We start from the raw sequence: 23,694 nt of genomic DNA on the forward strand, positions 1-23,694 counted from the left end.
ATTTTCAAGACAAAATGACAAAAGTCACACTTGTTCTGAAAGCCTTAAGGGTACCTGACACTTGCACGCATTGATGCGCGAACTCGCAAGAACGAGCCGTGAAAATGTCGTGAACAGTGCGGGAACTCACGTGCCAGAGCATACCAATGCGTGCCATGCGTGCCCAGAACTTTGAAATGTTTAAAGTTTGTGGCACACATTGGCACGCACTAAATGGCCGTGAAATAGTCGTGAACGATGCGCCAACTGGAGTGAACTGGAGTGAACAGTGCGGGAACTGGCGTGAACTGGAGTGAACGATGCGGGAAGTGGCGTGAACTTTATAATGAAGAGAAACAAAAAGGAAACGAAAAAATTAATGAAAAGGAAAGAAAAATAAACCTAATAAATTTTTATATTTGCTGTTTTAATGTGAAATAAAAATTATATCTTATTTCAAACTATTTCTATAACTTTAAAATGAAGAGAAACAAAAAGGAAACGAAAAAATTAATGAAAACGAAAGAAAAATAAACCTAATAAATCTTTATATTTGCTGTTTTAATGTGAAAAAAAAATATATCTTATTTCAAACTATTTTTATAACTTTATAATGAAGAGAAACAAAAAGGAAACGAAAAAAATTAATGAAAAGGAAAGAAAAATATAAACCTAATAATTGTTTATATTTCCTGTTTGAATGTTAAAATAAAATGATGTCTTATTTCATGCACACACTTATTTTCCTCTATTACCAATCAAGACCCAAAACTTTTGTTTTAAATAAAAATTAACTATAAAATAAACCCAAGAAATTTTTAAGTTTGCTGTTTGAATGTAAAAATGAAATTATGTTTTATTTCATCAACATACTTATTCTTCTTTATTACCTTAAAATGAAGAGCAAAACAAATTTTTTCTGTTTGCTGTTTTAATGTAAAAATAAAATGATTTCTTATTTCAACACACTTTTTTCTCTATTACCTTAAAATCAACAGTCTAAAAACTTTTCATGTTTGCTGCTTTTAATGTTAAAATAAAATGCTCTCTTAATACTTGTACATATTTTATGTCTGCTATTTATATGTAAATCAAATGCTTTCTTATTGAAACAAAAATAAAGGGCAACAAAAAATACAAACGAAAAAGATACGTTTCTTCTCCTCAATGCAATGGTGTCTCTGACAGAAAGCATTGTTGTCTCTTCCGAAGCCAATCCAAGAATGTCCTCAGGTTGGAGAAGCCCCGTTTTTATATGGAGTGGCCAATTCGTGAACTGGCGTGAACTGGCGTGAACGATGCGGAAACGATGCGGAATGATGAGTGAACTCGCGTGAACGTGTCGGGAACTTCTCGTGAACTACGCGTGCCAATTCGTGCCATCGTGTGAACGTTGCGTGAACGATGCGCGAACTGGAGTGAACTGGTCGTGAACAGTCCGGGAAAAACACCAGTCCGTGCCACAATGTGGCACGCACTAGCACGCATCAATGCATGCCAGTGCGTGGCAAAAATGCGCGCAAGTGTCAGGCAGGCTTTATAATTCTTAAACTGCAGAAGCGTCTGCCCACACAATCCTCAAACAGGTTGTGGTAGCCGATGTGGTAACGTCCCTGCCTGGTGAACGCCAGACTGAGGTGAGAGTCCCGCTCAGACTCGTTAGTTCCTTTGGTCGCTGCAACCTCACCATACTTGTGCTAAGGATGAGGGGTTTGGGGGAGCCTATGGGTCGAACTGCTGAGTCATCAGCAGTCATTGCCTGGCCCTCCTTGGTCCTAGCTTGGGTGGAGAGGGAGTTTGGGTGCTTATCATAGGGTACTGTCCTGCTTGATAGGGCATTGTCACTGTCCCTTACCTCTGACATTCATGAGTGGGCTTTAAACCTTTAAATGGTCGTTTCATATCTACTGCAGCTGTAGGCCCATGAACACTAACGACCCTGGAAATGGATTTGCCCCCAGTTACGAACTCTGTTTCCCAAAAGAATCACTTTCATGTAAATCAAGGAAGATTTCAAATTAATCTTCACTACCAAGTTTTAGAGTTTAATCAGCTTTCAGATTTTATTGCTGTTAAAATGTTCAGAGTAAATTAAATAATACTATTTAAAATTACAAAATGATAAAGGCCTTAAAATTAGCTCTACTCTTTCTGAACATCGTGCAAGCAAAAAAAAAATTTGAAATTTTATTTAAACTCTCATTACACCTAAACTTCATAATTGCTTGTATGATTATCAACCAGTTTGAACTCTCGTCTATTTCCAAAGCTTCCAATGGTAAAACAAAACTGCTTTTAAGTATAAAAAGGGTTTCATTGTGTTAGATCTTAAACTAGGCAGGATCAAGAAATGACAGTCAGCGTTGTTTCTTATCTTCATTGCAACTGATGCTGCTGCATCATGCACAGCGGAAGGTAATACAGATAGCCCGTGACGTAGACAATGACGTCACTTATGTGGGCGGAGCTTAGGCGCTGCAAGCAGCCTCATCTTACATCTCCCTCCCAAAATATTACGAGGGTAATATTTTCAAAACTTATAAATGACAATATCAAAAACAGATATGATAAACAAAATTCTATACTCTCTTAATGTAAAACATCAGACATATAAGGTAAATCATAATCGTAATAATTAATGGTAACGTTCAGATGGGATAGAGAGAGAGAGAGAGAGAGAGAGAGAGAGAGAGAGAGAGAGAGAGAGAGAGAGAGAGAGAGAGAGAACAACATCGACAGCATTAACGTAACCTCAATGAAACAATAATTACATCAGCATTGTAAGATGTGCACTAAAATTGAGTCGTGAATGCAACACCAACCTAACTTAAAATTTCCTACAAAATATAATTTTGTAAATGAAATCAATGCACGTCTGTGCAGTAAAATAAAACATAATTTTTCATTTTATAAATGCAAGATCAAAGCAGAGATAATTAAACATAATCGTTCATCCAGGCAGGGGCCTCTCTCTTCCTTGGAGGCCGTACCTCTGGCGCTGATGGGGGAAACTTAGGCTCATGACCCACTTCGTCGTCGGTAGGAGTGGCTCCTCTTATCTCATTGACGGGCAGTTCAGTGACCTTGAGGTGTCTTCTGTTCCTTATGGACGGACGCCCACTACCATCTAGTCTCACGACGTACTGTCTATGAGGTCGTTGCTCGACTATGATTCCCAGCCTGTCCCAGGCCTTGGTCATCTGGTTCTGAATCCTAACGTGAGTGCCTGGCTGTAAGGGCGTTAGCCTCCTGTCGCTGCCGCTTTCGATTATCTTCTCATTTTTCTCTGCTACTTGAAGTTCTCTTTTTCTAATGGATTTTCTCCAATGTTGGTCTATCATATAGTTGAGTTTTGCAGTCGGTACACCATCCCGTAACTGTCTCCCGGTTGCCAGTTGCGCCGGAGATTTATTTATACCTCTTAAAGGCGTGTTCAGGTATTGTAGCATGGCCAATGATACCTTGTCGTTATCGAGGCTTCCAGTCCCACTGATACTTGTTCTAATTATCCTTTTCGCGGACTTAACCGCGGCCTCGGCTCTCCCATTTGACTGCGGATAGTGGGCCGATGATAAGCGTATGTCAACTCTCCATCTCCTGTAGAAGGTCATCATCTCTTCACTCACCAGGTTGGTGCCGCCGTCGGTAGACAATTGTTCGGGTGCTCCCCATCGAGTGAAGTAATGCCTAAGTTTTGTCATGACCTTTGCAGACGAGGTGCCATTGGGGAAGTGGGCTATTTCTAGCCAGCCTGTAAGCCTGTCACAATATGCCATATACATGCGTCCTTCGAGCTGAAACAGGTCCATGACAGTCTGTTGGAACGGATACTCTGGGGCAGGGGTCATTTTCATGACTTCGGCAGGAAGTGATGGTGCGTGGGCGTCGCACGATGTACATCGTGAACGATGATGCTGGAGGTCACCCTCGATGCCTGGCCAATAGACCGAATGTCTCGCTCTCCTCAACATTGTATCTAGGCCTTGATGTCCAGCATGGAGGTTGGCGGTTATCTGGTGACGGAGCCCTTCGGGAATGACAAGGCGGATGCAGTTGTCGTTGAAACAGTATGTGACCAGGTTACCAGATATAGAGAGAGGTTCTCTGATGCCGTAGAAGGGCCTCAAACATGCAATTTCTTGAGATTTCTTCGGGTTCCAATCCCCTGCATTCACTCGAGCGACTAGCAGCTGATATGCTGGGTCGTCCAGGGCTGCCTCTTCAACAGTTTTCTCGTCTATAGTGCACTGCTCCTGTAGGTTTTCTGCGATTGCTGACACCATGGCAATCGTTAATTCTTCGTTGAAGCTCGCATCCTGTCCATCTGGCGTCGTCCTCAGGGTAGGAAAACGAGAGAGAAAGTCAGCAGCATGATTTCTCTTGCCTGGTAGATATTTAACGTTGAAATTGTACAATAATGTTTTCTCCTTTAATCTAAACAGTCTGGGGTTGGTAATGTCGCCGAGACTCCTATTGCCTAGTAACTTGACTAAGGGGCGGTGGTCCGTGACAATGGTTAAGTTCGGGCAGCCCAATAAGAACAACCTTGCCTTTTTTAAGCACCAAGCCACTGCAAGGGCTTCCCCTTCCACAGCTGCATACCCAGACTCGGCGGGCGTGAGGAACCGACTGCCGCAAAGTGCTATTCTCCAACCATCTCTACAACAGAAGGGGGTTTCGACGGAGGTGCAACTGCAATATTGTTGGAGGATGACGAAGCCCACCCCCTCCTTACTCCAGTCAGTGACTGCAACAGTCGGCCGCAGCTTATCGTAGTAGGTGAGGCCGTCCTTGGCCAACTTGCAGACGATGTCTTGCACTTGACGAAACTTTTCCTGAAGGTACTCATCCCAATAAACCTGTTTGCCCGAGGGCTTCTTCAGCAGGTCTCTAAAGTGGGTCATGATGGGCGCCGTTGTCAGGAAGGGGGCCAGCTGATTGACAAAACCATACCATGACCTGATGTCGGATATTGTGGGCTTTTGGGGCATAGAAAAACGTTTTATGGCAGATAAATAATCTTCTGAAGGCTTGCAGGAGTCCCAACCGACGTCGAATCCGACAAATTCCACTTCTTTCTTGCAAAACTTGAATTTTTCTGGTTTCAAAGTGATGCCCTTGTATGCACAGACAGTAAGGAATTCGTACACATGCCAAAAGGCGCTTTCTACGCTCGAATCGTACAGAAGTGTATCGTCCATACACTTAAACTTCCTGGGTACTTCTTCAATGGCATCATCGAAACGGCGTGTATAAGCGTCGGAGGCGGAACAATGTCCCATTGGTGTCCTTCGGTATTGGTACCTACCCCAAGGTGTAATGAACGTGGTTAGAGGTATGCTCTCCTTGTCCAGTTCTACCTGGTGAAATCCCCAATAGGCGTCGGCCACAGTCTTGTATGAGCAAAGGGGAATGCTGGATACCATATCGAAGGGCGTAGGGGTATGGTGCGTCTCCCTTCTACAACTTGCATTAAGTTTTTAGTAGTCGACCGTACGTCTTCGTTGCCCCGTTTTCTTTGCCACGACCACCATACGTGAACACCATTCTGTGGGCTCTCCAGGGGGAGCTCTTTGTAGGACCCCTCTCTTGACGTCCTCCTCCAACTGGGCTTTCACCTCCTTTTCCCAGTGCTTAGGTACCGACGCAGGTGTGTGGCATGCGTAAGGAACTGCGTCAGGTAATAAGTGAATACGGTGGGGTTCCCCATCCATTACCGGGAAGGATTCTCTCTCAGTGTTGAAAGGCGTACTTGAAAAATGGGCTAATAACCAGTTTTCTAATCTGGCAATATTCTCCTCACTAGGGGGAAACGGAATGGCCGACGGTCTCACGGGTTGATCAGTTGCTTCCGCTAATGTAAGGGTTGTACTAGCTGCTGCGGGGGCAGAGTCCGTAAAGGGAGCGTGGTTAGGAAACGTTTCTGGCACAAGACCAAGTTTCTTGCAAGCATCCAGGGATAAATAAAAATCAATGGAGGACTTTACGAAGTATACTTCCTGAGTTGTATGCCTCCCCTTGTATTCTATGGTGCAAGAGGTTGAACCTAAACACCTCAGATGCAGGTTGGCGAAGTCTCGCAATCCTCCCTTTAACCTCAGCTTAGCTGGTTTTATGTTCAACATCGCAAAAATAGCGGGTCCTGCAACACAAACCTGGGCACCAGTGTCCGGCACCGCTCGGACGCAGGACCACTCTCCCAAGTTGGCCAAGCATACATCAACACGAATAGTGGGTTGTGGGGAGGGCCCATTCCACAACCTTGCCTCTGCCGCCACGACTACTGCAATCACTGCACCCGCTATGTCCGACTCCTCGGCCAGACCACTAACGTTATTCCTGACACTCCGCCCTCTGCAACACTTCTTCAGGTGACCGGTTTTACCGCACCCGTAACATGTCGTTCTTCTTGCGGGACATGAAGAATACCCAGGGCTATGACTAGTACCACAATTACCACAAAGACGCAATTGTACTTTTACAGAGGTACTCCTGTCACACTTAGCAAGGGCAGCTGCCACCTCCACCTCGTGTTCCTCCTCGAACCCACCGAGAGCAGCCGCTCTAGGGGAGCTGCTAAGCCATGCCCTATTACAAAGGGCGTCGTCACGGGCGCCCTCGAATGCACTGCACATGACTCTAAGGGAATCGATATCACGGATATTATTGCATGATTGAAACACTTGCTTTTTGAGCACTTTATCACTTAGGCCTACCATGAGCTTGCGCAAAAGCATATATTCGGATAAATCATGATTAAAATTAGGGCATGTGAATGCACAATCAGTAGCCTTTTGCGTACACTTGATAAAATAATCATTAAAGGACTCACTAGGCTCTTGGGCCAAATCAAAAAACTCGAGCCACTGCACCGCTTGGTTAGAAGCTTTCACTACCATTTGCTTAACCGCATTAAATGCCCCTTCAGTAGACAGGGCACTCCACTGGGCGTCAGTATACCTAGAATCGAGGGCACGTTGCAATATCGGAACACAATGAAGCCTTATATGGTGAACTGCCTCGATAGGCTTCAACTTACACAGTTGCAACCAACACTCCATTGACCGTTTCCAAGACATGAAGGCTGCAGGGGACACCTCAGCCTCGCACTTTTCCGGAGCTGCAGACGAAGGGATCCTTGGTTGGGGGACGTTGGTACCCCGGAGTGACAACGCTGTTATCTCGGCCTGAAGATTCTGGATGGCTTGTTGCTGGGTTTGCAGCACTTGGTGAGCCTGCAACACGGAAGCCGGCGACATCCTGACGCCGGTTCCAAAGGTTCCTGTTCTTGCAATCCTGCCCCTAGGGGATGCAAAAGAGGGTCGTCTCGATGGTGGTGCCATGCTGTGCCACGGTTATTACAGTAGGTCCTCTTAATATCCTACTCACTGCGCCATGTTAGATCTTAAACTAGGCAGGATCAAGAAATGACAGTCAGCGTTGTTTCTTATCTTCATTGCAACTGACGCTGCTGCATCATGCACAGCGGAAGGAAATACAGATAGCCCGTGACGTAGACAATGACGTCACTTATGTAGGCGGAGCTTAGGCGCTGCAAGCAGCCTCATCTTACTCATTGTATTGAAATATAAATACTCTCAAGACCTAGAAATGTTTTTATAACAAATAAAATTATTAATATATTGCGAATAACAGAAAAATGAATCGACAGTTTAACATTATAGACTAACAATATTGAAGATTTCTTTAGTTGCTTTTCCTGTACAAGTTTGCTTTTATGGGTGATACCATCCCTAGACTAACACCCTCTTAATTGAATTGATCTTGTACCATGTATCTCTGCGCCAAAATACTTCGGACAAAAGAGTCAAATTTAACCAACCTCAGAAACAGTCAAATTTAACCAATCTCAGAAACAGTCATAAGTCTAACAACTGTCAACATTACAGCGCACACCGGTTGTGCATTACTTTCCTCAACAATATCAGGTTCCAGGTTTCTCCTTGCTCTCTCCAAAACACGATGATTGTGGGCACACTGCTAGATGCGTAGTAGGTGCAAAGCGCTACAATCTGCAGAAAGTTCATTATCATTAGTTACCTCCTCCACAGACAGAACAGCTTGCATACTTTTACTTCTAACTTCCAGATACCGGGCAAATTTTCAAGTTGGTGTTTCTAACTTCCGTAATTCTATGCCATTACTTCTAAATTTTAATTCATTGCACTTAAACATATGCTCTGTTGTATCATCTGCCTCACTATACGACGCACAAAGCCTATCCTTCCATTCTTGTTTGTTTCTATCATTTTCTCTTAAATCTATTATATTCAACCTCATTTTCATATATGCAATCTCTACTGCCATTGCTATTTACAAACCTCAGTTCGGTCATTTTCTCTTCCATTTTTCTTTTAATTTCATCTGCTGCTTCTACTTATTTGTTTCTCTAGTTCTTGTTTTTTTTTATATATTTTCTTATTTTATTCAGTTTTAATATAGTTTTTGCTTATTTCTATAAAACTTTTTCCTCAGCATTCCCTATTTGGTTCCCTTATTTGATCTTCCACCATCTCCTCAACTAATCGTTTATAATCTGATGTTATGAAACAGAAACACCTAATATCCTATTTCCGACTGGCCATATTCCGGTTTATGCTATTGACCCCCAATAAGGTGTGGTTGCAACTTGTTCAAACATTCCTTTCATAATTTTGTACTATGTACCCTCTTATTTTTTTTCTTACACTCAATGTCTCAATATTTGCAGTCAGATTTCCTACTCTGTTACCGTCTTCCTACTTCCCAACTTTTTGCACCACGTATCTATTTTTCGTCCCTTTTACTTACGCTAAGACTATGGTTTCCCTTTTCCGAGTACCAGTTTCCCAAATATCTATATTCCTAACCAGTTTATCATTCCATTTCTAACTAAAACCCTTCTACATTGTTTTGCCTTATTATTAACACCGCTGACATCTGTGGATTAGTGCTAAAAGTAAATTTCCTTAGTTCTTCCAAACTGCGGCAGTAGCTTATAACTCTTTCTACTTTGTATCTTCTTGCTAGGAAAACCTTATATATACGCAAATCAGCCTTAGTTCTAGAGTTACTAATCAATGTTATCGTCTCCTCAATTATGTTAATAAACGGTCCGTGACAATTGTCCATTATTTTGGTCCAAAAATTGTTACCTATCTTTTTCTATATGTTCTGTATATCCATGAGATCGCTTAATTGTCGCTGTAGTTGTCTCGTTTAATTTATATGCCATCTTAGCTACATCCTTCCCTACCATTTCAAGACTTTCAAGAACAGTTTATCTTAACACTTTACTGCATCTCCAAACCACACTTATGGTGAGGTTGGTTAAAGATATTCCTTAATATTTCAACCTTCAATCCCTAGACAAAGTATTTTCAAGAGTAGTGTCGCATCATTACGCTTTCGTTTGATGCAGACTAATTACACAAGTTTTCCTGTTCGTATATTAAAGCTACACTAAACTATATGTAAAACAATATAAAAGTCTCACAGTTAAGCTTTCCGAGAATCGGCAAACCATTTATTCAATCAGAGAATCATCGGTTAACAAGGCAATAAGGTTTCTTTTAAAGATAATTACAAGTGAAGTTTCAATGAGGTTACCCAGTTTATTTTTATATATAATGGTTATCATATCTCGTTTGAGAATCACCATGAAGTTACCCTTTATTACAAAGCCAAGTCACTATTTTACAACAAGAGTTTTAGTTTTGTAGGACATTGGCTAAATCTAATGGGTTAACAATGAATTTCAAACCTTGAACAAAAATGAAATTCTAACATTAAATTTTCACCATATAGTTTCAGTATAAGCTTAAATATCAAGCAAATAGGATAACCACAAGTAAAAATATAAATTTATTCAAAGAGAATACAATTAGGCCTCTAAAAATATCAGAAAACCTGGTTCATGCAACCATCAATTAAATATGAATTGAATCTACTTCAATCTACCGAAGAATGCGTAATAAAGCTATCATTTCAATGAACGATTTACTAAAATCACCAAATCAAGGTTTCAATTTTCCCAAGACTAACTTTGAAGAATTTTATCTACCAGAAAAAAAAAAAACTTACATCTATATCAATATCAATATCGCTGGCGTTACTCATCTTGTTGAAAGGAATTTCACCATAAAAGTAAACAAAACATTCTTTATAGTTATAACTTACCAGTAACCTATTTACCCGAATTTCTAACAATTGTAGTTTGCCATATCTTCCAATGCAATATGAGTTTTAAGAGATTCCGATAGACTATCAAAATCTAGAAGGAATCTAGTAGGATTTCCAGTAACAATCTTCAGCCAAACCGAACCGTCATAGGTAGAAAAGGAAGATATATTCATCGAATTTAGTCCTTAAATAATTTCATCTTGAAGTCGTGCCATCCAATCTGAAAAGTGTCAATTACCAGGATTTTTTCTTGTAAATGTCTAGTATCCCTACATAAGTGACCGATAACTAAAGCCTGTAATATTAACTGTGCATCAAATAAATCAAATTTCGTACAACAAACCATGCACCCACAATTCCATATTTAAACTTAATCTAGGAATATCAAAAATATTAAAATATCGAATAGAATTTAATATAAAAAAGTAGTTCAGAAAACAGGCTTTGAGTAAACTGCAAAACCTAAATAAGTACAAAAATGTTAAAACACACCGAAATTAGACCAGGGGTTTAAAAGCAAGCCTCCCTATAGCGCAGGGTGGACCTTAAAGGTCTACCGTGCGACAGACATAGGGAACGTCCTCCCACAATTAGGGGCATCGCCCCTAATCAGGGAGGACTAGCTTGCTTGTTATTGTATCAAAAAACCAAGAAATACTTGCCATTCAGTTCAGAATGAAAAATACATCACCAGATACCCACGTTGTCTCTATCTCCGTAGGCCTTCTCAGCGACATGTGGGTCTGTACAGAAGGATAATATAAGTAATACCAGCTCTTGTCATTTGTCAAGAAAGTTTCCTATCCAGAATATATAGGATTAAAAAGGACACGTAATCAGGGGATCCTCTATTTTTCTCTCCTGAAAGTACAAATAAACCAGTAAGTTAAAACTTTGGTATTTAAAGATCATTCAGTTTACAGAAATAACTTACAAACCGGTATATTAAGATATGAACATTTAAAAACATTAAAAATACATAAAAAAACTAAACTGGTGGGTTAAGAAATGAGTATCTAAATTACATTTAAAGTACAGAAATATTCAGAAATAATTTACATATATCAACAGACCTTCAATAAATACCAAATGGTATTAAAGAATATTGGAACTTCAACACCTGAAAGTCAACTTTAAGCAGTTTTTCAGGCAACTTACCAAATACACAACCCTCCAGATATCTCGTGTAACGGTTAACATAGTCAAGATAGACTTTGGTACTGACTTTCTTTGTTTAGAGTCCTTTGGCTTGACCGTGCGCCTTAGCAGCGTCATCTATTGCCAACGCGCCCTACTAAATATCTAAAACACTACGGTTTTTTAGTATTTCGTAAAAGTTATCCAATAATGTGGCCGCGGGGGCATGAAAACAATTAGAATAGCGCCAACGTTATCCCTGCGTGTCGTATGAGGCGACTAAAAGGGACGGGATGAGGGGGCTGGGAACCCCCTCTCCTGTATAAAAAGTCCTGTGAGACGTTATCGAAGAGATGGAGCTGGGGGGAGAGTGACTGCTCCCCGCACTCTAGTTTTGGGGTGTTTGAATGTGCGTGGATGTAGTACGATAGAGAGTAAAAGATGTGAGATTGGAAGTATGTTTAGAAGTAGAAGGGTGGATGTATTGGCCTTGTGTGAGACAAAGATGAAAGGAAAGGGTGAAGTGATGTTTGGTGAAAGAGCGAGAGAGGGTGTGGCTTTATTGCTGAGTGAATGGATGACAGGTAAAGTAGTGGAATGGAAGGAGATATCATCTAGGTTATTGTGGGTAAGGGTTATGTTGGGTAGGGAATGTTGGGCGTTTGTCAGTGCGTATGGGCCAGGTAGTGAGAAAAGTGAAGAAGAGCGGAATGAGTTCTGGAATGAATTAACTAGGTGTGTAGAAGGACTGGGTAGAAGGAATTATGTAGTTGTCATGGGTGACTTAAATACTAGAGTGAGCGCTGGAGAGGTAGAAGGTGTCATTGGGAAGTATGGCGTACCAGGTGAAAATGAGAGTGGTGAGAGACTGGTAGATATGTGTGTTGAACAAGAGATGGTAATAAGTGCTAGCTTTTTTAAAAAAAAAGATAAAAATAAGTATACATGGGTAAGAGTGGCAAATGGAAGAGTAGTAGAAAGGGCATTAATGGATTATGTGTTGATAACTAAAAGAATGTTTGGAAGATTGAAAGATGTGCACGTGTTTGGGGGTATGGCTAACGGTATGTCTGATCATTTTTTGGTGGAAGGAAAATTAGTTGTAGCAAAAGAGTGGGGGAATAGAGTAGGTGGATGTAAAAGGGAGCTAGTGAGGGTTGAAGAGCTAATAAAACCGGGGGTAAAAAGTAAATATCAGGAAAGGTTGAAAATGGCATATGACGAGGTGAGAGTAAGAGAAACTGGTAATTTAGAGGAGGAGTGGAAGTTAGCAAAAGAAAATTTTGTTGGGATTGCAAGTGATGTATGTGGCAAGAAGGTTGTTGGAGGCAGCATGAGGAAGGGCAGTGAATGGTGGAATGAAGGAGTGAAGGTAAAAGTGGAAGAGAAAAAGAGGGCTTTTGAAGAATGGCTGCAGAGTAATAGTATAGAGAAGTATGAAAAATATAGAGAGAAAAAGGTGGAAGTAAAGCGCAAGGTACGTGAGGCAAAGAGGGCAGCTGACCTGAGGTGGGGTCAGGGACTGGGTCAGTCATATGAAGAGAATAAGAAGTTTTGAAAAGAAGTGAAGAGAGTAAGGAAGGCTGGCGCAAGAATTGAAGAGACATTGAAAGATGGAAATAGAAGGTTGTTAAAAGAAGAGGAGGCAAGGAAAAGGTGGGCGGAATGTTTTGAAAGTTTGCTGAATGTTGAGGATAATAAGGAGGCAGATATAATTGCTGTTCCAGGTGTTGAGGTGCCAGTGATGGGAGATGAGAATGAGAGAGAGATTACAATAGAGGAAGTGAGGAGAGCACTAGATGAAACGAGAATAGGAAAAGCATCTGGTATGGATGGTGTGAAAGCTGAGATGTTGAAGGAAGGGGGTGTGACTGTACTTGAATGGTTGGTGAGATTGTTTAATATGTGTTTTGTGTTGTCAATGGTACCAGTAGATTGGGTTTGTGCGTGTATTGTACCACTATATAAGGGTAAGGGAGATGTGCATGAGTGTTGTAATTCAAGAGGTATTAGTTTGTTGAGTGTAGTTGAAAAAGTGTATGGTAGAGTAATGATTAATAGGATTAAGGATAAAACAGAGAATGCAATCTTGGAAGTACAGGGTGGTTTTAGAAGAGGTAGGGGTTGTATGAATCAGATTTTTACAGTTAGGCAGATATGCGAGAAATATTTAGCAAAAGGTAAGGAGGTGTATGTTGCATTTATGGATCTGGAAAAAGCATATGATAGAGTTGATAGGGAAGCAATGTGGAATGTGATGAGGTTATATGGAGTTAGTGGAAGGTTGTTGCAAGCAGTGAAAAGTTTCAACAAAGGTAGTAAAGCATGTGTTAGAATAGGAAATGAAGTGAGTGATTGGTTTCCGGTGAGAGTGGGGCTGAGACAGGGATGTGTGATGTCGCCGTGGTTGTTTAACTTGTATGTTGATGGAGTGGTGAGAGAAGTGAATGCTCGAGTGCTTGGACGAGGATTAAAACTGGTGGACGAAAATGATCATGAATGGGAGGTAAATCAGTTGTTGTTTGCGGATGATACTGTACTGGTAGCAGACACAGAAGAGAAGCTTGACCGACTAGTGACAGAATTTGGAGGGGTGTGTGAGAGAAGGAAGTTGAGAGTTAATGTGGGTAAGAGTAAGGTTATGAGATGTACGAGAAGGGAAGGTGGTGCAAGGTTGAATGTCATGTTGAATGGAGAGTTACTTGAGGAGGTGGATCAATTTAAGTACTTGGGGTCTGTTGTTGCAGCAAATGGTGGAGTGGAAGCAGATGTACGTCAGAGAGTGAATGAAGGTTGCAAAGTGTTGGGGGCAGTTAAGGGAGTAGTAAAAATAGAGGGTTGGGCATGAATGTAAAGAGAGTTCTATATGAGAAAGTGATTGTACCAACTGTGATGTATGGATCGGAGTTGAAGGGAATGAAAGTGATGGAGAGACAGAAATTGAATGTGTTTGAGATGAAGTGTCTAAGGAGTATGGCTGGTGTATCTCGAGTAGATAGGGTTAGGAACGAAGTGGTGAGGGTGAGAACGGGTGTAAGAAATGAGTTAGCGGCTAGAGTGGATATGAATGTGTTGAGGTGGTTTGGCCATGTTGAGAGAATGGAAAATTGCTGTCTGCTAAAGAAGGTGATGAATGCAAGAGTTGATGGGAGAAGTACAAGAGGAAGGCCAAGGTTTGGGTGGATGGATGGAGTGAAGGAAGCTCTGGGTGATAGGAGGATAGATGTGAGAGAGGCAAGAGAGCGTGCTAGAAATAGGAATGAATGGCGAGCGATTGTGACGCAGTTCCGGTAGGCCCTGCTGCTTCCTCCGGTGCCTTAGATGACGGCAGAAGTAGCAGCAGTAGGGGATTCAGCATTATGAAGCTTCATCTGTGGTGGATTATGTGGGAGGTTGGGCTGTGGCCCCCCAGCAGTACCAGCTGAACTCGGCTGAGTCCCTGGTTAGGCTGGAGGAACGTAGAGAGTAGTCCCCTTTTTTTTTGTTTCTTTGTTGATGTCGGCTACCCCCCAAAATTGGGGGAAGTGCCTTGGTATATGGATGGATGGATAATTCATCTAGTTATTTTCCATATATCTATATTAAATCATATTGATCACTAGACTACCTATATTCTTTTTCAAACTTATATAAATTATCTTATTGCTTGCTCATTTACAAAATGCAAGTTAAGGATAAGTTGTGTACTTCATGTATATATAATATTTCAAATATGACTAACAGAATATGTGAAAGACAAGCATCCGATATAGGACCTGCGTCCAAGACTAAACTAGGAGGGGAGAAGATTAGTGGTGTGTGGTCTAATATTGTCTTAGGTTTGTTAAGTCATATTTTTTTTCATACCAAATAGAGATATGGTCAGAAAAGATGCTGGTGTTTTTTTTTTTTTTTTTTTTTTTTTATTGCATTTAATGTGATTTTTGTTTCTAGAGGTACAAGTTTGCACTTACATTAGTAAAATAAGGATCTAACGAAGTGGCCTTAGCATCTATTATGACCTGTTTCAATGTATATTATTATTATTATTATTATTTCCTAAACCACAACTCTAGTTGTAAAAGCAGGATGATATAAGCCCAGGGGTCCAACATGGAAAATAGCCCAGTGAGGAAAGGAAGCAAGGGAAAATAAAAATTTTAAGAAGAGTTACATCATTAGAATAAATATCTCCTATATAAACCATAAAAATTTTAGCAAAACAAGAGGATGAGATACAAGACAGAACAGCGTGTCCGAGTGTACCCCCAAGCAAGAGAACTCTAACCCAAGATAGTGGAAACCCATGGTACAGAGGCTATGGCACTACCCAAGGCTAGAGAATAATGGTTTGATTTTGGAGTGTACTCCTAGAAGAGCTGCTGACCATAGCTAAAGAGTCTCTTCTACCCATAACAAGAGGAAAGTGGCCACTGAACAATTGCAGTGTAGTAACCCCTTGGGGGGAAAAAGAATTATTTGGTAATCTCAGTGTTGTCAGATATATGAAGACAGGAGAATAAGTAAAGAATAGGCCAGACTATTCGCTGTGTGTGTAGGCAAAGGGAAAATGAACCGTAACCAGAGAGAAGGATCCAATGTAGTACTGCCTAACCAGTCAAAAGATCCCATAATTCTCTAGCGGTAGTATCTCAATGTGTGGCTGGTGCCCTGGCCAACCTACTACCTAGTATAATCTCGGACTTTGATAAAGTGCACATTCCCCAAGTTATAATCATATATACATTCAATATAATACCTTGCCTTAACTTTGCATCGACATGTGCGAGGAAAAATGCACCACTAAAGGATAGTTTAAGATTGAATGGTATTATATTCAAAATATGCTTCTTGTTTTACATACGGTGACGGACTGCTTACAATTGTTTTGAAGACTTGAGTTAGCGTTACCAGAATGTTAGATCCCAAATTCCCCTGAGAAGGATGAAAATACAACAATCATGAACCTGAATAAAAATGAAAATTAATAAAACATGAGTATGTTTTTAATTTCAGTGCTAAATTTTATCTATTCGTTGTATAGCATATATTTGTATCATGCCTGATAAAAACCTATCATAGTATGAAAAGAACGCTAGTGAAATTTGTCCATCTGATGACACTGACTTGAGTAAGCAAGTAGCAGACAACAATTTCAGCGCCACCTGTTGCCAAATGCTCACAGAATTCTATCCGAGCAACGTTCCTGTCTTCCCTTTACTGTCTTTACCAAGGTCTATACTATAGAATAGACCTTGGTCTTTGCTGCCTTGCCTTTATTCCGAACAGCGGCGTTGTTGGCGGTAACCGGTGGTAACTGGTATAATGTAACGTATCCTCTTGAAATTTTAAACCTAAAGAATAACTATTGATGTGGTGTAATGATACTTTAGATGATGTTCCATTTACACAACGGAAATCGACGTTTTCTTTCCATCCTTTGTGGTATCTTGTCCTCTTTGATATAGATTAGGGATTTGGAGTTCTAATAACTTTATTTTTTTTCATCTTTTATTGTGGAAATATAATTACATTTTATTAACTAAAATTTTTTTCCTTTGATACAAAGGATTATTTTCCTTTCAAAGACTGATTGATTGATTTGAGGTTTCTGGCATCCTGACATCTAAGGTCATTGACGCCATTATCATTTATTATAAATAAAGAATAAAAGAATATTCTTCCTTTCAAAGAGGGGAAGACATTCGTTATTTTGTAATTAATGACGCTCATGTTTTCAATACGTTTATTTCCCATTGTGAATATTCCTCTTCTAAACTGTATATATATATATATATATATATATATATATATATATATATATATATATATATATATATATATATATATATATAACAAAAACAAATGCAGCAGTTAGTTGCTATTCCACTGCAGGACAAAGGCCTCAGACATTTTATTATTCACGTCTGAGGTTTGGCAATTTTTATCAGCACGCTGCCCAGTGCTGGTTGATGATGGTAAGGGACTTTTGATGTGAACGCTCACAACAAACCAACGTAATATGGGTGGCCCTAACTAGTACAGCTTTACTGATCATGGCGATACACAAAACCTCCCACTACGTTAGAGTATTACCATACACACGCATATATATATATATATATATATATATATATATATATATATATATATATATATATATATATATCCTTTATTGTTCAAGCGGAATGAAGCAGTAGAATGAAAATCTGAAGAAAAAAATTAGTACATTATAAGCAAGGTCTATAATATATCTGGACCGTGATTATAAGTAAAGATATAACCGTTCCTTCATTTATTTCAAATCAATTATTTCCATTCAAAGAATTGATTTCAAGATTACAATATTCTACTTTTGAAAGGCTGTGATTACAAGAATTGATTCCTCCGAAAAACTGCGTTGTGGTGGCCTGGTGGTATCGTTCTCGCCTGGTGAACGCCAGACTGGAGTTCGAGACCTGCTCAAACTCATTAGTTTCTTTGGTCACTGCAGCCTCACCATCCTTGTGAGGTAAGGAGGGGAGCGTGGTTTGGAGGAGCCTATTGGTCTAGCGGTTGAGTTATCAGCAGCCATTGCCTGGCCCTCCTTGTTCCTAGCTTGGTTGGAGAGGGGGCTTGGGCATTGGCCAGGGCACCAGCCACCCGTTGAGATACTACTGCTAGAGAGATATTAGGTCTTTTGACCGGCCAGACAGTACTACATTGGATCCATCTCTCTGGTTACGGTTCACTTTCCTTTTGCCTACATATACACCGAATATTCTGGCCTATTCTTTACAGATTCTCCTCTGTCCTCATACACCTGACAACACTGAGATAACCAAACAATTCTCATTCACCAAGGGGATAACTACTTCACAGTAATTGTTCAGTGGCTACTTTTCTCTTGGTAAGGGTAGAAGGGATTCTTTAGCTATAGTATGCAGCTCTTCTAGGAGAAGGACACTCCAAAATCAAACCATTGTTGTCTAGTCTTTGGTAGTGCCATAGCCTCTGTACCATGGTCTTCCACTGTCTTGGGTTAGAGTTCTCTTGCTTGAGGGTACACTCGGGCACACTATTCTATTTCATTTCTCTTCCTCTTGTTTTGTTAAAGTTTTTATAGTTTATATAGGAATCATTTATTTTAATGTTAATACTGTTCTTAATTTTTTTTTCTTGTTTCCTTTCCTCACTGAGCTATTTTCTCTGCTGGGGCCCCTGGGCTTATAGCATCCTGCTTTTCCAACTAGGGTTGTGGCTTAGCAAGCATTAATAATAATAATAATAATAATAATAATAATATATAATATAGTCAGTCTCTAGGGCATTGTCGTTCTTGATAGGGCAATATCACTGTCCCTTGCCTCTGCCATTCATGAGTGACCTTTAAACTGTCACTCAGAGAATATTTTCAAAAACCTCTCTGACGAAGAATTTATGTAAATTTTCTGGTTTTCGGGTTTAAGAAGAGACCTCATTCAAATGGAGTTTTTCGGCTATAATCTGTTTTTATAGTCTATTTTTTATTAATTTATATAATTATGTATTTAACTTATATTTCAATATTTTTTTCTATTCTTCCTATCAACTTTTATAGTTTATCTTTTACTTATATAATGTTGTTATTTAACTTGTTTTGTTATTTTTTGGCTATTTCTCTTACAGCCTTTCATAGTTTAACTTTTACTTATCTTTTATGTTTTTTAGGAAACTTTTAATTATGTTATGACTATTTCTCTTACAACTTTTATTTTTCTGTCTTTTTTATTTGTAAGTAATACCTTCCATCCGCTCCTTATCCAACTAAGGTTACCTCTTGACTTGTAATAATGACAATATTTATCAATATATATATATATATATATATATATATATATATATATATATATATATATATGGCTGATGCTTTAGAGTTCTGAAATATAGTTTTCTGTTTAGATGAGTAACAGCTTTTCGTTGACTATTAGCAAAACGCAAAACGGCTAAAAATAAGGGTAACATTATCACATGCTGAAACCTCTGTGCATGCTTACAAGGAAATGGTTTAGGCAAAAACTTTTGAGAAATGCTAGGATATTAAAGTAACATCCTGTTCGTAATACTAGGTATGCAGTTAATTCTAATAGTCAGGCCTTCTCCACCATGAGGCTCAATACTACACAATACTCTAGAGTCTAGAAGTTTTATTCCAGCTATGACCAAGTTGTGGAATGATCTTATTAATCGGGTAGTTGAATGAGAACTTCAAAAGTTCAAACTCGCTGCAAACGTTTTTATGTTGAACAGGCTTATATAAGTCCTTTATAGTTTATATATCAAATATCTGTTTTAATGGAGTTAATTTTTGTAAAATATTTTATTTCATTTTTTCATTACTTCTTATATAGTTTATTTATTTACTTATTTACTTTCCTCACTGGGCTTTTTTTCCCTGTTGGAGCCCTGGGGCTTATAGCATCTTGCTTTTCCCACTAGGGTTGTAGCTTAGCTAATAATAATAATAATAATAATAATAATAATAATAATAATAATAATAATAATAATAATAATAATAATAATAATAATATTCTCTGACCAGTAGGTGCGCTAGCAAAGGCAATAATTGAATTAATTAATTGGAAATACTGTGTACATATATTTCAAGCACATATGACATCACTGAAAAGGACACCTCACATATATACACATAGTCAAACAATACTTCTAATATAGCCTACACATACTCCTAGTTAGAAATTTACCAGTATTAATTACAAACATGTGTAGGCTATATCAGTCCACACAGTCCATATACAACATTTATTGTTAAAATTTTCAAGTTTTATACCACATGGATGTGTAAAGGGAGACTTTTTAATTCTCTAACTACTTCTTAGTCTATTGTTGTTATTTTTCCATTTTTACTTCTTGTCCAATTTCCTCTACATTTTTTTTCATGAGTATTGATGATACTTAAATTCATATATTTTACCAGTCGTAAAGTACAAGTATCCGAGCACCTACTAAAATTAATGTCTCATTTCACACTATTTCTTCTCGCACTTTACAATTAAAAGCTCCCACTACAGTAATTTTTCTCCATTCTAATCTGCCTTCTAACTTATTTTATTACTTTATATACTTTTTGCTTTTCATTCTTGGTTCTTTTCCCTTCTTGTGGAACATACAGTACTATAAGCCTACTACACATAATCGAATCTTGATAAGACCATTGGTCATTTTTATCCAGAAGGCTTCTTGGTATTTATTCTCTCTATTCGCTTCAACTGTTACATTTCACAATTTTTCTTTAATTCCTGTCGGTATTTCCCCTCTTGTCTTTCTGTTATTCTCATAAATTTTATATCATTCGATTTCTATTTTTGTTTTCTCTAAATGCGTTTCAGTCAAATTAATGTAGACTTAAGAGTTGTGTTCACTGTCTCCTCCATAGATATGATTTTTATATAATCTTCCTTTCATTCACACAATAGATTTTGCACTCTTTATACATCTTCCTGTTTTTTTTTTTTTTACTTTTTTTTTCTTTATGCTACGTCGTACCTTCTCTCTTTTTACAGAGCAGTCTAGCAGATCTTCAGACGAGACCGAGAAGAAGAAGAGCTACATCTCTAAACTTGACGCTGTTTACACAACTTACCGCTGTAATTTTGTCTGTCTGTAAGTTGTCATGTCAAGTTTATGTTGTATACTAGAATTATATACGCTATACTTTCTGTTAGTGTAGTTAATTATAACCACACAGTTTAACCTGTCAATTTTCGTTCAAGACAATGTCACCTAATTTTATGTTGTTGCAAAAACGAAATTACAAATCTCAGTCCATTTACTCAGCTATAGTATATTTTAATTTTGCGAACATTCCGTGAACCATATATTTCTACAATTGATTAGCTTGTTTATCAGTATTGCTGATAATGCAAACCATCTTTTTTCCTACCCAACCGGTATTTAAAACGATTATAGGGGGTCCCAGGGAGAATCGGCCTATTTTTATTACAGAAAAAAACCTTAGAACAAACGGAATACGGATATATCGTAATCAATTCATATGCACAGTTGTTGTTTAATATATGCTCTATTTTTTAAAAGAAATATTTTCCATTGTGGTATCACTAGTAAATATAACCACATATTCCCCAACCTAACCTGCAAAAGGATACAGTGTCCAGGTGGTGGTTTGGGGGGTAAAGTTCCATAAGTAACCAGTAATCCTTTTGGGAGAAAATAAGAGGGTATTATTGTACTGTTTTACAGGGTAATGTAATCTCATCGAAAATGACACCGCTTGCCAGTACATACGTTCTTGGTGTTTTTGTTTTCTGGTGAGCGAAGCAAGCCCAAATTGGAACAAGACCCATTATATTTAAACATTTTAACAGAAAATATATGTTTTCCTCTAGTAAATAACATGATTCAGCGGGTTTTCACCTTCATTTCAACCGCAACAACAACAACCAGTTCGGCTACTTGAAGTTAGTTGAACTGGTTGTTCTTTTTGTTTGCGGTTGAAATGAAGGTCAAATTCGGTTAAATCACGTTATTTACTACAGGAAAACATGTATTTTCTGTTTGAAATGATACCCTGTAATATAGTAAAACTACCAATAGGAGGTGCTTCTGGTGTGTTTTTATATAATTTGAATGATTTTGAAGGCACAAAGGTGTGTATGTATGATACCGGCCACCTGTGTGCATGATTACAGCTACCTTAGAATATGGCAGTGTAAGGGGAATTGCATGGGGTCAGTAGGCCCCCTCTTAGGCAAGTAGGTAAGGACATGGCTTGTAGGTTAGGTTAGGGGGGAAAGTTAAGATTAGTTGATGTCCATTTCTAATTCACACGGGAGGAACTGGCCGCTGATGTACAAAGGCTCCGGCACAAGAAAATAGCTTGACAAAACATATTTCATTTGGGTATCAAACACAAGCATACTTCATGGTAAAATTGTAGCTTAGTACAATATCTCAATGAAGAAAATTGTAGGTGTTTCTGGTTTATTACAGGTTATTTGAACATTTTGTGATTAATTTCTTTTTACTAGAAGTTTTCATTTCTAGAAATAAGACGTCTTCAGTTTCTAGCAGTTTAAAGGTCTTAAGGCCTCTCATGAATGACAGATGCAAGGGACAGTGACAATGAATGACAACCATATTTGTTCCTACACGAATACAAGCCTGAGTTCATTATCCCTCTTGAGGATCTGATGATGCATTTTGGTGTCATCCATGTAAATTTTTATATGAAAACAATATCTTTTACTGCTTTAGGAAACGGGAATCTGTTGTAATTATATGTCTTTTGAATGATTTTGATAATGATTTTTGTCGGAAATCCGTAGTTTTTGAGTTCTGGTTTGTCAACGACTATAACTGAAAACCTATGGTTTTGCACTACATATCATTGTCAGTTCTAATCACCTTAAAATATGCCTTGTACCAGTTAAATTGTTTGATGCCTAAATTAACTTTTTCAATATTAAACTTACCCGATAATCATGTAGCTGTCAACTCCGTTGCCCGACAGAATTCTACGGAAGGGATACGCCAGCGATCACTATACTAGAAGGGGGTGTACTCACCAGCGCCACCTGTGGCCAGGTACTGCAGTACTTCTTGTTGACACCACCTCAATTTTTCCTCTGTCGTGCTTCCGGCAAGACGTTTTTGGATACGCTTATAATTTTGGAGTATTGTTCACGGTTTTTGGTGAAGTATTTCTCTAAGATTTCAGCTTTCGCTATACTGGAAACTTTTCTATTAGCTTAGATAGCTTTTATTTTGCTTTGATTAATGGTTAACGATCTTTTGCTTGATTTGGAATCCCCCTTGACTAGCTCTTTGATTCAAGATGTCCGACCTTTCACAAGCCCCACCCCATAGACGATGTAGGTCTTGTAATAGGCGTATTCCGAAGGCCTCGGTTGATCCTCACACCGCTTGTTCCGACTGTAGGGAAAGACCCTGTCAGTTGGAAGATCGATGTGAGGAATGCGCCGGACTTTCGGAACTTGAGTTTGTTCGATTCCTTAAATATTCAACTAAGTTAGAGAGAGAGTTAGGAGGAGTTCTTCTCGCTCTTCGCTTTTTTCCTCACCTCATGATCCTCAACCTTTTCCTCCCCCTGTAGTGGCTACCCTCGAACCTACTATTTGTGCTCAGCCTGATATGTCCGATGTTTTGCGTGCCATTCAGGCTTTAGGTGACAAAGTGGAATCGGTAGTGAGTGACCATAAGTCTCTCTTGGCAGACGTCAAAGAACTTAAGGTCAAAATTGCAGTGGGATGTGGTAGTGCCAGTGCTGTGCCAAGTGCTAGTGTCAGTGCGGTGCCGAGTGCTAGTGTCAGTGTCAGTGTTGTGCGTGAGGGTACTTCTGTGCGTGCCAGTCGTCCTCCCAGTCCGGGACCTCTTGCAAGCTCCCAAGCCCAGGGGAGA

The 23,694-nt window shown here is 39.2% G+C and overlaps 1 protein-coding gene across 1 annotated transcript in view; it reads left to right on the forward strand.

Moving 5' to 3' along the window:
• Positions 1 to 20,819: 20,819 nt before the first annotated feature.
• Positions 20,820 to 23,694, forward strand: part of Rnmt (RNA guanine-7 methyltransferase) — an 87,834-nt gene continuing 84,959 nt past the window's right edge. Inside the window, 1 exon segment of the mRNA XM_068381937.1 lies at positions 20,820 to 20,919. The gene's annotated coding sequence lies outside the window, so the exon portion shown is untranslated.

The sequence above is a fragment of the Palaemon carinicauda genome, chromosome 1 (genome assembly GCF_036898095.1).
Source record: "Palaemon carinicauda isolate YSFRI2023 chromosome 1, ASM3689809v2, whole genome shotgun sequence".
NCBI classification, from domain to species: domain Eukaryota; kingdom Metazoa; phylum Arthropoda; class Malacostraca; order Decapoda; family Palaemonidae; genus Palaemon; species Palaemon carinicauda.